We start from the raw sequence: 17,403 nt of genomic DNA on the forward strand, positions 1-17,403 counted from the left end.
ATGATGCCTTATGTGCATGCTTTATGTGCTTCAGCTTATGAGGATTACATGTTAGTATTGAGTAGACAGTAATAGGATAGCTGTTTAGGTTGTGCCTGATTATATGAGCTTAGCATCGCATGCTAGTACAGTTTCTCGTTATGAGGATAGATATGCTTGAGTAGTTTCCTGTGTCTGAATGCTGCTTGCTTTGTGCTTTGTGGGACTCTGAGTGATGGGAGTTAGCCATTAGGTGAATACGTCACAAGTGATGGCTAATTGGCATTACAAGGAGGCCTTCAGCAGCTGAGGGCTGGTTTGGCTGGAGTCAGAGATTTCCCTAAGGCAAGCCTAGGATGAGAGTAGTGCTGGGAGCAGTGTTAGTAGTAGTGAAAGGGACTTGGTGAAGTTGAAGCAACCCTTGAGGAAAGTACGGATAGATGTGGAAGGTAGTATGGGCCCGTACTACTGGAAGCAGAGGATCCGTACTCGAGTCAAGGAGGGCCGAGATGGAACCAGGAATCTTGGATAATGTGTGAGACCTCTCGGGGTATGTTTTGATCCGGGCATTTATGTGTTTATCTCCAGTATGGTGACCACGCGACATGGAGCAGGAGGCTCAGGATCTGGGTCAGGATCGGGCTCGGGGGCGGGATCCGAGCAAGTTGATGATGGGTTACGCGAGTTCATCGCGTCTGAGATTATGAGAGGCATCCTTGAGGCGACCCCGGTCATTTTCGGGTCGATCAAGGAGGGGATCATTGAGCTGATGAAGGATATCCTCCGAGCTTTCAGGAGTGATTTGGCGTCTGGCCAGGCGAGTACGCACACACTGTCCTTCAAGGACTTCAGAAGGAGTGGTGCGCCGGATTTTCACGGGGTGAAGGACCCCATTGCTGCCAGGATATGGATCGCAGACATTGAGTCTGCACAGTTGACGAGCTTCTGCCCGGAGGGGTTGAAGGTCCGCTTTGCGGCGGGATGTTTGAGAGACAGAGCTAGAGATTGGTGGGAGTCGGTTGGTGACTCATTGGGAGCCTCGGTCGTCGAGGCTATGACCTGGTCAGACTTTGTGACCAGGTTTAGGGCGGAGTTTGCACCGGCAGTGGAGCTTCAGCAGCTGGCCAGAGTGTTCCTGGACATGAGACAGACGACAGAATCGGTGGCGGAAATTACCGCCATGTTTCGGGAGAGGGCCTTATTGGTGCCTCAGTATGCAGGGGATGATGAGATGTAGAGGACCCGCTATCATGACATGTTGAGAGCTGATATTCGGGAGCATGTCAGCTTCTCGTCATGCCCGACCCTGGACTCTATGATTGCCAGGGCGCGGGAAAGGGAAATTGATTTGGAGCACATTGCGAAGAGGAGGTCGGATCAGACGTATACTTTGGAGGGTCCCAGGAAGAGACCCAAGACTTCAGATCAGCGATTAGTAGGTCGGCAGGTCCGAAGTCAGTGCAGCACGTGCGGGAAACCACACGAGGGAATTTGTCATTCCAGGGGTTCAGGCTGCTACAAGTGTGGCAGTGATGGTCACGTCAGCAGGGACTGCCCACAGGGGGCAAGCCCATTATGTTTTCACTGCAATCAAGTGGGACACAAGAAGGCCGACTGCCCGACGGTGAAGGGGGGAGCAGGGAGTGCGTCTGCCCCGACAACTTCGAGGATTACAGATGGGTGAGAGGGTAGGGCATTGCAGTGACAGATGAGGGAGATCTGGATTACAGCAGGGAATGTTGCGGGTACGTATCTATGGCTATTTTCGATTCTATGTGTATTAGGGTTGTTTTTACCCCGGACTCAGGTAATAGTATGTATGAGTTGTCTCTCTGCTTGTATTCGGATTGTACTTTCAGAATTGGCATATGCCAATTGCATACCGGGAACTATTAGTAGCTAGTGTACGGTCATCCCTCACTTCGGGTTCGAAGTGTCCAGTATTATCTCGATTATGACCAAAGCGGTTCAGGAGCGTTGCGTGGAGGTAGGTGGACAGAGTCCATGGAGTAGCCCTCCACAATCATTAGGGTTTGGTGGTTTTGGTCTTGGTACTTTGGATAGCGTTTGGAAGCATCAAGGGAAGTGGTCTATCACTGATAGGGTTGCTCTGAGCATTAGTTATTCGGATCTTAAGGGCATTAGTTGGAGCTCAGGGCATTATCAGCATCAGGGATGCAGGAGGTGTTCATCTAGTATTCGGTAATTGTACGGTATTGGGAGCAGACTAGTGATGGATCGCTAGCGGCATCAAGGCGATGGTAGTTATCATGCCTTTTGTGCAAGGGAGGAAGGAATGGAAATCCTCGGCTTTTCGCGTGCAGGAAAGACTTAGCTGAAGCTAAGTGGGGGAGAAACAATTATGTTATGGGAGCAGAAGCGGTTTTGAAACTATGATAAGTTTCGCTCTCCTGTCCGGAAGTAAGACGGCCCAGGTGGCTGTATGATTTGAGGACAGTGTGAATTGGGAGTTTGGAAAACTTGCCAATTGTGAGACCTCATTCTCGAGATGACTGGTAGCAGATTGCAGAGTAATCGGTTGGGAGTTCTAGTTGGGACATGAGTACCACTTGGGAGTACTAGATTGTGCTTGTATGCTCGACTATGGGTTAGTCGTAGCATCCACTAGCAGCCGGTCGGTGTGGAAAGGTGTTGTCAGACTACCGGATGGCCGTAGCATTCACGAGTGGTCAGATAGTAAGAAGAATGTGGTAAGACTGCGGTGTGGCCCGTAGCAATCGTATGTGAGGATAGTTAGACTGCGGTGTGGCCCGTAGCATTAGTTTAGTAAGACTGCGGTGTGGCCCGTAGCATTAGTTTAGTAAGATTGCGGTGTGGCCCGTAGCATTAGTTTAGTAAGACTGCGGTGTGGCCCGTAGCATTAGTTTAGTAAGACTGCGGTGTGGCCTGTAGCAATCGTATGTGAGTATAGTTAGACTACGGTGTGGCCCGTAGCACTGGTTTAGCAAGACTGCGGGGTGGCCCGTAGCTTTAGTTGGCTGGCAGCGCAGAAGTGTTGTAAGACTATGTGGGTGGCCGTAGCATTCACTGGTTCACAGAGCGAGTATAGTAAGACTACGGGGTGGCCCGTAGCATTCGTAGGTCCCTATTCGCTAGTGCGAATGTATCAGGTGTGTGATTCAGTGGTAGGGTTTTTCAGATAGTTAAGTTCAGGACGGGGCAGCCGCCCAGATGTGAGTGGGACACATTATGATTGGGCCCGGAAGGCGGTAGGTCGTTGGAGACCAAGAGCGGCGTAAGACTGCGGGTAAGCCGTGGCATTCATTAGTAGCTTAGTTCGTAGAGTGTGGGCGGGGGCCCGTATCTCCGAGGTGGCATGGGGGAAACCGGTATTCCGGGTAATGGTAGATCAGTTGGGACCAGGGCCGTCTCGGTTCATCCGGTAGGCGGATGGAAGGCAACAGGACTACAGGCAGGAATGATGGTAAGGGATTCGGTGTGAAAAGTCGTGAGCTGATCGGATGATGCTAAGCTGCTCATCGCGCGATCGAATGATCTCAGAGTAGAGGATTTGGCTCGGTGACGCCGTTCTCGTCTGAGCCTTAAACGTAGCAGAGAGGGATCTGCTACCCGAAGGATTGTCTGAATTCTCACGATTGGGTGGAGCTTTCAGTATTGGATCATTGTATGGGGGTTATTCCGTGAGTATTGGTATGATGGCCGGCACTGGGAGTGGCCGGGATTGCGGTTTCAGCGGAGGATCGGTCCTCGAAGGAAATTGGGAAGGTTGTCGCTTGCGGAAAGTGCCATAGAAAGGCCAGTGACAGTGTAGGGTAAAAGGGTAGACCCCTTGCGAATCAAGGGTGAGTGTATCAGGAGTATTGGTATGATTACCGGCTGAATAAAAGTGTTGTACTCGAAGGTAGTAAGTAACAGGTTATTCGGAAGATGACATCTTCAAGGTTTGGATCGGATGGACGGAGTGTGTACCTTATGGTAAAGTGGCGACCAGATGGTAAGGTAGTTGGCCATGGCAGACTTCGAGGACGAAGTCTAGTTTAAGTGGGGGAGTGTTGTAACACCCAGAATCAGAAAGAACAAGAAAAGAAAGGAAAGGCTCTAAGTCAAGAGTCAACTCGTCGAGTCCAGGGAGGAACTCGACGAGTCGGAGCGGGATCCGGGGCATAGAGTAGGTGACCGACTCGGCGAATCGGCTAGTCTCGAGGGTTGTGCTCTATTAAAAGAACATTACATCCCTTCCCCAGCCTCTTTACTCCCCTTTTGAGATCCAGAAACCCTAAAACATGAGTGAGAGTCCTTGGAAGCAATTTGGAGCTTAGATAAGTGGTTTTGTGAAGAGATCTTGAAGATCAAGCCACTTGGATCGAGGGGGTTTGCAGAGATTTGGATTAATCTTCAGTGGGAGGTCATCTTGGAGGTAATAAGCTGTTACCTTCACCTTTTTTGCATCTAGATCTATTCTTGAATGAGATTTGGGCTATTTTGGCAAGATTGAGGTCTATTTCGGGTTTGGGGATTAGATCTGAGGTTGCTACCTCAGATCTAGACTTGTGATGGTCCAGGAGGTCTTAATATTCATGCCAATAAGTTGTTGGTGAAGCCCCTTTGTTTTAAACCCTAGCCCTAGAGTGTTTTGGGCCTTTAGCTCCTTGGTTTCACGTAAAGTTTGCAACTTTACGTGGGGGATAGACTGTAGAAGAGTGGATCTATGGATTGGAGCCCCTGCATGGCCCGAAAAGCCACTGTATGGTTTGAGAACTGGAGAGACTCGGCGAGTCACATGGGTGTACTCGACGAGTTGTATGAATATGTGGATGGCCTCAGCAAGTTGGAGGAACAACTCGGCGAGTCTGTTGAAGATTGCCTAGGACTCGGCGAGTCTGTTCTTGGACTCGACGAGTCAGGTCGCAGAACCCAACCTCTTCTGGTTAAGACGCAGATCAGTGAGTTGAGTGGTGATTCAGTGAGTTGGACAGGATGGGACTCAGAGATCGTTGAACTCGACGAGTCCTGGGGCGACTCGGCGAGTTGGGTCGTATTTTGAGAGCTTCTGAGTTTAAGAACTCGTCGAGTCTTCGGGTTGACTGGGCGAGTCGAGTCAACTGGAAGGTTGACTTTGACCTAGACTTTGACTTTAACCAGCGTTGACTTAGTTTGACTTCTAGAGTTCAGTTTGGAACTAAGTGTTTTATTGATATTAGTAGCTCGGGGAGCTAGTGGAGCAGCGGTTCAGAAAGTGGTCGGACAACAGCCAGAGGGTTATCAGCAAAGTTCAGCAGTGCGAGGTGAGTCTCCTCACTGTTTGTATGGGTCTAAGGCCACAATTCCGACCCATTTAGTTTATGTATGGTAGGAAGACCCGGGGGTTAGCCCTAGGCATTATGCATGAAAGACCAGGAGGAGGTTCCTGGCACACAGTATGTTATTATGTATGATAGGAAGACCTCGGGGGTTAGCCCTAGGCAATATGTATGAAAGACCAGGAGGTGGCTTCTGGCGCACTGTATGCTATTGTGTATGAAAGACCAGGGGATGGGTCCTGGCACACTATATGCGGAGTAGCCTAGTAGAGTAGTCTGTATAATTGTCTTTGTGATACTTGCATGAAAGACCAGGGGGTGGCCCTTGGCACTTGTCTGTAAAACCCAGGGAATGGCCCCAGGCTTGACCAGGAAGACCACGTGCGGCCCGTGGCATAACCGCTAGACTATGTTTGGCACATAGAACCTTAGCAAGACTATGTTTGGCACATAGCAACTTACTTGATTATGGATATGTTGGTTATGTATGGCTCTTGGCTATGTATGGCATGTATGGATCAGTTGGGTTGTATGGTATGTGGTATCTGGGGAACTCACTAAGCTCCGTGCTTACGGTTTTCAGTTTTGGTTTCAGGTACTTTGTTTTCAAGGAAAGGAGACGGCTCGATCGTAGCGCATCACACTATGTTTTCTGCACATGAGATCTTTGGGATCACACTCTGATATGGTTTAATGATATTATGTTTGATTTCTGACACTTTGGCTTAACACGAGATATTATTATGAATGTTTTTATACTGATGGGTTATGTAATAACTTATTTAAAAATGAAATTTTCGGCCTTGAATTTTGGGATGTTACAAGTTGGTATCAGAGCCTTGGTTTGAGGGATTCGGACATACTCATAGGTGTGTCTGAACTCAAACTGAGGGCTTGGTATGAAAATTTTCAAAAGGAAAACCATTTTAAAAAAAAATGAGTTTGAAAAGGACTTGAAGGGAGAAAAGAACTTTGAGAAGAACAAAGTGTGTGATGCGTGCAATCAGCCGAGCTCAAGTAAGTTTACCCCAAGATACCCATACAAGTTTATATTATGTTTATCAGTTTCAGTAGAACAACACGCTAGAATAGGACTAAGGATCTAGGAATGATGCCTTATGTGCCTGCTTTATGTGCTTCAACTTATGAGGATTGCATGCTAGTATTGAGTAGACAGTAATAGGATAGCCTGTTTAGGTTATGCCTGATGATATGAGCTTAGCATCGCATGCTAGTACAGTTTCTCGTTATGAGGATAGATATGCTTGAGTAGTTTCCTGTGTCTAAATGCTGCTTGCTTTGTGCTTTGTGGGACTCTGAGTGATGGGAGTTAGCCATTAGGTGAATACGTCACAAGTGATGGTATTCAGGTGATGGCTAATTGGCATTACAAGGAGGCCTTCAGCAGCTGAGGGCTGGTTTGGGTGGAGTCAGAGATTTCCCTAGGGCAAGCCTAGGATGAGAGTAGTGCTAGGAGCAGTGTTAGTAGTAGTGAAAGGGACTTGGTGAAGTTGAAGCAACCCTTGAGGAAAGTACGGATAGATGTGGAAGGTAGTATGGGCCCGTACTACTGGAAGCAGAGGATCCGTACTCGAGTCAAGGAGGGCCGAGATGGAACCATGAATCTTGGATAATGTGTGAGACCTCTCAGGTTATGTTTTGATCCGGGCATTTATGTGTTTATCTCCAGTATGGTGACCACGCGAAATGGAGCAGGAGGCTCAGGATCTGGGTCAGGATCGGGCTCGGGTGCGGGATCCGAGCAAGTTGATGATGGGTTACGCGAGTTCATCGCGTCTGAGATTACGAGAGGCATCCTTGAGGCGACCCCAGTCATTTTCGGTCGATCAAGAAGGGGATCATTGAGCTGATGGAGGATCGCCTTCGAGCTTTCAGGAGTGATTTGGTGTCTGGCCAGGCGAGTACGCGCACACTGTCCTTCAAGGACTTCAAAAGGAGTGGTACGTCGGATTTTCACGGGGTAAAGGACCCATTGCTGCCAGGAGATGGATCGCAGACATTGAGTCTGCACAGTTGACGAGCTTCTGCCCGGAGGGGTCGAAGGTCCGCTTTGCGGCGGGATGTTTGAGAGACAGAGCTAGAGAGTGGTGGGAGTCGGATGGTGACTCATTGGGAGCCTCGGTCGTCGAGGCTATGACCTGGTCAGACTTTGTGACCAGGTTTAGGGCGGAGTTTGCGCCGGCAGTGGAGCTTCAGCAGCTGGCCAGAGAGTTTCTAGACATGAGACAGACGACAGAATCGGTGGCGGAAATTACCGCCAACTTTCGGGAGAGGGCCTTATTGGTGCCTCAGTATGCAGGGGATGATGAGATGCAGAGGACCCGCTATCATGACATGTTGAGAGCTGATATTCGGGAGCATGTCAGCTTCTCGGCATGCCCGACCCTGGACTCTATGATTGCCAGGGCGTGGGAAAGGGAGATTGATTTGGAGCACATTGCGAAGAGGAGGTCGGATCAGACGTATACTTTGGAGGATCCCGGGAAGAGACCCAAGACTTCAGATCAGCGATTAGTAGGTCGGCAGGTCCGAAGTCAGTGCATCACGTGCGGGAAACCACACGAGGGAGTTTGTCGTTCCAGGGGTTCAGGCTGCTACAAGTGTGGCAGTCATGGTCATGTCAGCAGGGATTGCCTACAGGGGGCAAGCCCATTATGTTTTCACTGCAATCAGGTGGGACACAAGAAGGCCGACTGCCTGACGGTGAAGGGGGGAGCAGGGAGTGCGTCTGCTCCGACAACTTCGAGGATTACGGATGGGTGAGAGGGTAGGGCCTTGCAGTGACAGATGAGGGAGATCTGGATTACAGCAGGGAATGTTGCAGGTACGTATCTATGGCTATTTTCGATTCTATGTGTATTAGGGTTGTTTTTACCCCAGACTCAGGTAATAGTATGTATGAGTTGTCTCACTGCTTGTATTCGGATTGTACTTTCAGAATTGTCATATGCCAATTGCATACCGGGAACTATTAGTAGCTAGTGTAGGGTCATCCCTCACTTCGGGTTCGAAGTGTCTAGTATTATCTCGATTATGACCAAAGCGGTTCAGGAGCGTTGCGTGGAGGTTGGTGGACAGAGTCCATGGAGTAGCCCTCCACCATCATTAGGGTTTGGTGGTTCTGGTCTTGGTACTTTGGATAGCTTTTGGAAGCATCAAAGGAAGTGGTCTATCACTGATAGGGTTGCTCTGAGCATTAGTTATTCGGATCTTAAGGGCATTAGTTAGAGCTCAGGGGATTATCAGCATCAGGGATGCAGGAGGTGTTCATCTAGTATTCGGTAATTGTACGGTATTGGGAGCGGACTAGTGATGGATCGCTAGCGGCATCAAGGCGATGGTAGTTATCATGCCTTTTGTGCAAGGGAGGAAGGAACGGAAATCCTCGGGTTTTCGCGTGCAAGAAAGACTTAGCTGAAGCTAAGTGGGGGAGAAACAATTATGTTATGGGAGCAGAAGCGGTTTTGAAACTAGGATAAGTTTCGCTCTCTGTCAGGAAGGAAGACGGCCTAGGTGGCTGTATGATTTGAGGACAGTGTGAATTGGGAGTTTGGAAAACTTGCCAATTGTGAGACCTCATTCTCGAGATGTCTGGTAGCAGATTGCAGAGTAATCGGTTGGGAGTTCCAGTTGGGACATGAGTACCACTTGGGAGTACTAGATTGTGCTTGTATGCTCGACTATGGGTTAGTCGTAGCATCCACTAGCAACCGGTCGGTATGGAAAGGTGTTGTCAGACTACCGGATGGCCGTAGCATTCACGAGTGGTCAGATAGTTAGAAGAGTGTGGTAAGACTGCGGTGTGGCCCGTAGCAATCGTATGTGAGGATAGTAAGATTGCGGTGTGGCCCGTAGCATTAGTTTAGTAAGACTGCGGTGTGGCCCGTAGCATTAGTTTAGTAAGACTGCGGTGTGGCCCGTAGCAATCGTATGTGAGTATATTTAGACTGCGGTGTGGCCCGTAGCACTAGTTTAGCAAGACTGTGGGGTGGCTCGTAGCTTTAGTTGGCTGGCAGCGCAATAGTGTTGTAAGACTATGTGGGTGGCCGTAGCATTCACTGGTTGACAGAGCGAGTATAGTAAGACTACGGTGTGGCCCGTAGCATTCGTTGTTCCCTATTCGCTAGTGCGAATGTATCAGGTGTGTGATTCAGTGGTAGGGTTTTTCAGATAGTGAAGTTCAGGACGGGGCAGCCGCATTATGATTGGGCCCGGAAGGCGGTAGGTCGTTGGAGACCAAGAGTGGCGTAAGACTGCGGGTAAGCCGTGGCATTCATTAGTAGCTTAGTTCGCAGAGTGTGGGCGGGGGCCCGTATCTCCGAGGTAGCATGGGGGAAACCGGTATTCCGGGTAATGGTAGATCAGTTGGGACCAGGGCGGTCTCGGTTCATCCGGTAGGCGGATGGGAGGCAACAAGACTACAGGCAGGAATGATGGTAAGGGATTCAGTGTGAAAAGCCGTGAGCTGATCGGATGATGCTAAGCTGCTCATCGCGCGATCGAATGATCTCAGAGTAGAGGATTTGGCTCGGTGACGCCGTTCTCGTCTGAGCCTTAAACGTAGCAGAGAGGGATCTGGTACCCGAAGGATTGTCTGAATTCTCACGATTGGGTGGAGCTTTCAGTATTGGATCATTGTATGGGGGTTATTCCGTGAGTATTATTATGATGGCCGGCACTGGGAGTGGCCGGGATTGCGGTTTCAGCGGAGGATCGGTCCTCAAAGGAAATTGGGAAGTTTGTCGCTTGTGGAAAGTGCCATAGAAAGGCCAGTGACAGTGTAGGGTAAAAGGGTAGACCCCTTGCGAATCAAGGGTGAGTGTATCAGGAGTATTGGTATGATTACCGGCTGAGTAAAAGTGTTGTACTCGAAGGTAGTAAGTAACGGGTTATTCGGAAGATGACATCTTCAAGGTTTGGATCGGATGGACGGAGTGTGTACCTTATGGTAAAGTGGCGACCAGATGGTAAGGTAGTTGGCCGTGGCAGACTTCGAGGACGAAGTCTAGTTTAAGTGGGGGAGTGTTGTAACACCCAGAATCAGAAAAACCAAGAAAAGAAAGGAAAGGCTCTAAGTCAAGAGTCAACTCGTCGAGTCCAGGGAGGAACTCGATGAGTCGGAACGGGATCCGGGGCATAGAGTAAGTGTCCGACTCGGCGAGTCGGCTAGTGGACTCAGCGAGTCTGGTCTGGGTGAGAAAAACCCTAATCTCGAGGGTTGTGCCCTATTTAAAGAACATTACATCCCTTCCCCGGCCTCTTTACTCCCCTTTTGAGATCCAGAAACCCTAAAACGTGAGTGGGAGTCCTTGGAAGCAATTTGGAGCTTAGATAAGTGGTTTTGTGAAGAGATCTTGAAGATCAAGACACTTGGATCAAGGGGGTTTGCAGAGATTTGGATTAATCTTCAGTGGGAGGTCATCTTGGAGGTAATAAGCTATTACCTTCACCCTTTTTGCATCTAGATCTATTCTTGAATGAGATTGGGGCTATTTTGGCAAGATTGAGGTCTATTTCGGGTTTGGGGCTTAGATCTGAGGTTGCTACCTCAGATTTAGACTTGTGATGGTCCAGGAGGTCTTAAAGTTCATGCCAATAAGTTATTCGTGAAGCCCCTTTGTTTTAAATCCTAGCCCTAGAGTGTTTTGGGCCTTTAGCTCCTTGGTTTCACGTAAAGTTTGCAACTTTACGTGGGGGATAGACTGTAGAAGAGTGGATCTATGGATTGGAGCCCCTGCATGGCCCGAAAAGCCACTGTATGGTTTGAGAACTGGAGAGACTCGGCGAGTCACATGGGTGTACTCGACGAGTTGTATGAATATGTGCATGGGCTCGACGAGTTGGAGGAACAACTCGGCGAGTCTGTTGAAGATTGTCTAGGACTCGGTGAGTATGTTCTTGGACTAAACGAGTCAGGTCGCAGAACACAACCTCTTCTGGTTAAGACGCAGATCAGTGAGTTGAGTGGTGACTCAGTGAGTTGGACAGGATGGGACTCAGAGATCGTTGAACTCGACGAGTCCTGGGGCGACTCGGCGAGTTGGGTCGTATTTTGAGAGCTTTTGAGTTTAAGAACTGGTCGAGTCTTCGGGTTGACTCGGCGAGTCGAGTCAACTGGAAGGTTGACTTTGACCAGGACTTTGACTTTAACCAGAGTTGACTTAGTTTGACTTCTAGAGTTCAGTTTGGAACTAAGTGTTTTATTGATATTAGTAGCTCGGGGATCTAGTGGAGCAGCGGTTCAGAAAGTGGTCGGACAGCAGCCAGAGGGTTATCAGCAAAGTTCAGCAGTGCGAGGTGAGTCTCCTCACTGTTTGTATGGGTCTAAGGCCACAATGCCGACCCATTTAGTTTATGTATGGTAGGAAGACCCGGGGGTTAGCCCTAGGCATTATGCATGAAAGACCAGGAGGAGGTTCCTGGCACACAGTATGTTATTATGTATGATTGGAAGATCTCGGGGGTTAGCCCTAGGCAATATGTATGAAAGACCAGGAGGTGGCTTCTGGCGCACTGTATGCTATTGTGTAGGAAAGACCAGGGGATGGCTCCTGGCACACTATATGCAGAGTGGCCTAGTAGAGTAGTCTGTATAGTTGTCTTTGTGATACTTGCATGAAAGACCAGGGGGTGGCCCTTGGCACTTGTCTGTAAGACCCAGGGAATGGCCCTAGGCTTGACCAGGAAGACCACGTGCGGCCCGTGGCATAACCGCTAGACTATGTTTGGCACATAACACCTTAGCAAGACTATGTTTGACACATAGCACCTTACTTGATTATGGATATGTTGGTTATGTATGGCTCTTGGCTATGTATGGCATGTATGGATCAGTTGGGTTGTATGGTATGTGGTATCTGGGGAACTCACTAAGCTTCGTGCTTACGGTTTTCAGTTTTGGTTTCAGGTACTTTGTTTTCAAGGAAAGGAGTCGGCTCGATCGCAGCGCATCACACTATGTTTTCCGCACATGAGATCTTTGGGATCACACTCTGATATGGTTTAATGATATTATGTTTGATTTCTGACACTTTGGCTTAACACGAGATATTATTATGAATGTTTTTATACTGATGGGTTATGTAATAACTTATTTAAAAATGAAATTTTCGGCCTTGAATTTTGGGATGTTACAACAGGTTTGGGGGCAGTCCTCATGCAGAGAGGACGGGTGATAGCCTATGCGTCGCGGCAGCTGAAGCCGCATTAGACGAGATATCCGACTCACAATTTAGAGTTGGGAGCCGTGGTGTTCGTTGGGTCTTCCACCCCAGCGATATGTATGAGGATAGCGGTGGATTCTCCGCTTGTGAGTTTGATCAGGGATAGGTGGAGGGCATGCGACCAGAGAACTGCAAACTGGAAAGGATTAGGGGTGAGAACACCCGGTTTGTGCAGGATAGCCGAGGATTATTGACCCGATGCGGTCGGGTATGGGTTCCGATGTCTGGTGGGGTCAGACAGACAGTGATGGAAGAGGCTCATAAGTCTCACTTCTCTATTCACCCGGGGGCCACCAAGATGTACCGGGATTTGAGATTGAGCTACTGGTGGCCGTGCATGAAGCGAGAAATCGCTTGGTACGTAGAGGTGCTTGACTTGTAGGATGGTCAAGGCCGAGAATCAGAGGCCGCATGACAAGCTGCAGCCCCTGGAGATTCCCATGTGGAAATGGGAACATATCACGATGGACTTTATTACCAAGTTGCCGAGGATGGCGAAGGGGTTTGATGCTATATGGGTCATCGTGGATCGATTGACCAAGAGTGCCCATTTCTTGGCCATACGGGAGAGTTCATCGGCCGAGAAGTTGGCTGACGTGTACGTCCGCGAGATCGTGACTCGCCATGGGGTTCCAGTCTCCATTGTCTCCGACCGGGATGTTAGATTTACCTCCAGTTTCTGGCAGAAGTTCCACGCGGAACTGGGCACGCGGTTGCACTTTAGCACAGCATTCCATCCGCAGACCGACGGTCAGAGCGAGCGGACCATTCAGACCCTAGAAGATATGTTGAGGGTGTGTGTCATTGACTTCGGTGGGAGCTGGGATTCCCACCTACCCCTTCCAGAGTTCGCCTACACCAACAGCTATCATTCCAGCATTGGCGCCCCGCCTTTCGAGCTGTTGTATGGGCGGAGATGTCGCACCCCGGTTTCCTGGGGTGAGGTCGGACACAGGGTGATGGGACGGACGGAGGTAGTCTTGCAGACTACCGAGAAGATTCAGTAGATTAGGCAGCGACTGCAGACCGCTCAGAGTCGGAAGAAGAGTTACGTCGATCTGAGTTAGAGTTTCAGGTGGGTGATATGGTACTCCTGAAGGTCTCACCCTGGAAGGGTGTGATCCGCTTCAGGAAGAGGGGGAAATTGGGTCCCCGTTTCATTGGGCCGTTCAGGATCATTGCCAAGGTTGGTAAGGTGGCATACAGGCTAGAGCAACCGGAGGAGCTTACCCGGATCCACAACACTTTCCACGTTTCACAGTTGCTAAAGTGCATTATGGATCAGGAGGCAGTAGTGTCGTTGGACGATATTCAGGTCGATGAACGCCTGAATTACGTGGAGAGGCATGTGGCCATACTGGAGAGGAAGATAAAAGTTCTATGGAACAAGTAGATACCTTTGGTAAAGGTATAGTGGGAGCATCGGAGGAGATTCGAGTGGAAGTGGGAGCCGGAGGCAGAGATGTGGGAGCACTAGCCGGAACTATTCACCGCTGCAGACTTCGAGGACGAAGTCTAGTTCAAGTGGGCGAGAATTGTAACGCCCTGATTCTCAGGTATTGATTTTTATAGAAGATTTTCTTGATTTCAAGGTCTACTCGACGAGTTGGTTGCCCTACTCGTCGAGTAGCAGCGGGTTGGTCCACGTGTTTTAGTGACCTACTCGCCAAGTCCAAGAAGGGACTCGACGAGTAGGAGCTGGCAGATGAAACCGTAAATTTCGGGGTTTTGCACCCTATTTAAAGGATCATTGGCCTACCCAAGCCTCCCCTTTACAGCCCCTTGACACTCTAAAACCCTAAATCGTGTGTGTGTGCTTCATTGGTGTGTTTAAGCTTGGAAGAAGGATCTTGGTGAGGAAAAACTTGGGGAAACAAGTGGATTGAAGCAAGGAACTCATGGGAATCAAGATCTACTTAAGTTAGCATCTTTTGGAAGGTATTAACCTGTTATCTTAACCCCATTCCATTCTAGATCTCTTTTGGGTGGATCTTAGGGCTTTTCTAGCATAATAAGAAGCCATTCTTGGGTATAAGCTAAGATCTGAAGTTGTAACTTCAAATCTGGACTCTCCTTGGTCTCTAAGTCCATAAAGTTTTCAGCTTTGGCAAGCATGAACCTTCCCTCAAGTGTGAGACTTCTTTACAAGCTTAATTTTGTCATTTTAAGACTTTGGAGCTTTGCATGCACGTAAAGTTTGCAACTTTAGGTGATAAACATGCCTTGGGAAGCTGGATCTACAATTTGGAGCCTTAGCATGGCTTAAAAAGCCTCTGTATGGATGAAGGACTAAAGGGACTCGGCGAGTCGCATGGTCGACTCGCCGAGTCCGATGAAGATTGTCGTGGGTTTGGCGAGTCAGATGAGTGACTCGGCGAGTCGGCTAGGGTTTTCCCAACCTTTGGACATGTATGGACTTGGCGAGTTGCAAGAGGAACTCGACGAGCTGTCCAAGGAGGTTACGGCTGCAAACCTTAGGAACTCGACAAGTCACTCTAGTGACTCGGCGCGTTGGCGAGTTATGCAAGGAACTCGGCGAGTAGCTGAGGGTACTCAACGATTTGAGGTCAACATGGACTGTTGACCTTGACCAATGACTTTGACTTTGACAAAGGGTTGACCAGTGGACTTGTAGGGGCATTTTGGGAAATTGGAAATTTACAAGTATGGTTCTATGGTGAATATAGGTGGTGGAGTTTGTGCCAGCAATCCGAGAGCTTGAGTTTATCTTTGAGTCGACAGTGTAAGGTGAGTTACCCTCACTATACTAAGGGGTCTAAGGCACCAAGGCTGGCCCATTGGATTTGATATCCTAGTAGTTATTTATATGTTGAGTTTGAGCTAGTGATGTATGCCAGTGATATGCTAGTCTGGTAGATCTGTAGGACTACCTGTGATTCTGTATGATTATCTGTATGTGCCTTAGTTATGTTATATGTCGACATATTATGGGAGATGGGTTGAGGTGATACTGCTCCGTACGGTAACCAACAAACCCGGGAGCATTCCAGACACGAGCTGAGGGAGACTCGTACTGTGGGCTCGGTGGCAATCCAGATGTGAGCTGTGGGTCCGTAAGGCAATCCAGACTCACATTGTGGGCCCAGGGGGTAATCCAGTCTGTAAAGCAGTGGACCCAGTATATGTTGTTATTTGTATATGTGTTATGTGCAGTGTATCAGTATTTTGGGGGAACTCACTAAGCTTTCGGGCTTACAGTTTTAGTTTATTGTTTCAAGTACATCAGGGGATCGCGGCAAGGCGAAAGCATGATCGTACAGCTCCTCATATTTTATTTATGTTTCTGGGAAAAACTCTGATATAGACTATTTTGAACACTAGTACAAAAATGACCTATGGTCATACTTTTGCCAAAACCGCCTAGCTACACTTTTGACTAAAACTGTGTCTAAAGGTTACTGCTATAATTCTGCCATTATTTTAGTGACATTTTAAGTTGTATTTCATGACCATTAGTAATATAGTTGAAACCTTTAAACACGTTTAAACATAACAAATGTGACAATTATTAGCCACACTAGAAGAATGAGGCCAAATGTCACCATCCGCCACATGTTTGTTAGATATACGGAAAAACTTTGTGATGGTTTTTATAAGAGACAATAAATTATTATATGGTCACATGAAGCAAATGTTTATGTGGCTGTACCATGGAACAAATATTGACATTTGAATGCAACGTAACTAAAAGGCAATATATGGTCGCATTAATTATTTGTGTGTCCATACGGTAGCATTTATTACACACTGATTAAGAGCAACCAAACAAGTAACTATAAGTATTTTATGGTCATGTTTAGTGTATTACTAGGCAAATGCCCGCGTTGCGTGGGATATAAAAAAATATTTTATATTAAAAATAACTAAATCATTGTTATTAACAATTAAATAACAATTTCATAAAAAATATAAAAAATGATTTTTAGTATTGTTATTATGTTGAACTATATTATAAGAGATAAGGTTGGAACTTGATGTTGTTTTGCATATACAAAGTTATATGATTAAAATAGAAAAAAAATTTAATTTTTAAAAATAAATAAATCGTTATTGTTATCTATTAAATAATAATTTCATATTAAATTAAAATGTTTATATTAAATATTATCATTATGTAGAAAATACGATAATAGAGACATCTTTTTATCTATCTTAAATTTTATCATTCTGTACAGCATATGATATTAGAGACAACTTTTTATCTTAAATAGTAAAAAAAATATTTTGTATCATAAATATTACCATAATTATGTAGAACGTATGATAATAGTGACGTCTTTTATAAGGTTAAAACTTTAAATTTTATTACATACAGGGTTGTAAAACTTGGCCAACACAACCAAATACTCGGCATGTTACTTAAACTCGGCCTCCAAAGGAAGCGAGTTTGCCTAACTCAGCCAGAAGACACTCGGATCCTTATTAAACTCGATCCAAGTCTAAAAAATACGGTCCAAAATCATTTTCGAAATTCTGAAATTTAATTGGTCACTTGTCGACAAAGACAATCCCACCAAAGAATACACTTAACGTCCTACAAAGTTAGATGCAAGGAAGATCTCATGGCTTAGTCCCTTTGAAATATTTCACAACCTTTCCTATTTATAGAGGAGAATACATTTTCTTCTTTACTCTCACGATCAATGTGGGATGAAGACATTTTAATTAAACTCATTTCTTTATTGGCCAATAATTTCAATTTGTTAAATAAATATTAAATAATAAAAATAAAACGTTATCCAGAAAATTTATTGTTAAATAGTTCTATTTTTCAGTAATCTCGTAAGTTGCTATAAAAAATTAAGTTTTTATTGAATAACTTTTTGTTAAATCCTAAAATCATAAATTCAGTTAGGTACTTAATATAGAAAGTTTGT

The sequence above is a fragment of the Lactuca virosa genome, chromosome 8 (assembly GCF_052849685.1).
Source record: "Lactuca virosa cultivar CGN04683 chromosome 8, Lactuca_virosa_CGN04683_v6, whole genome shotgun sequence".
Taxonomy (NCBI): Eukaryota; Viridiplantae; Streptophyta; class Magnoliopsida; order Asterales; family Asteraceae; genus Lactuca; species Lactuca virosa.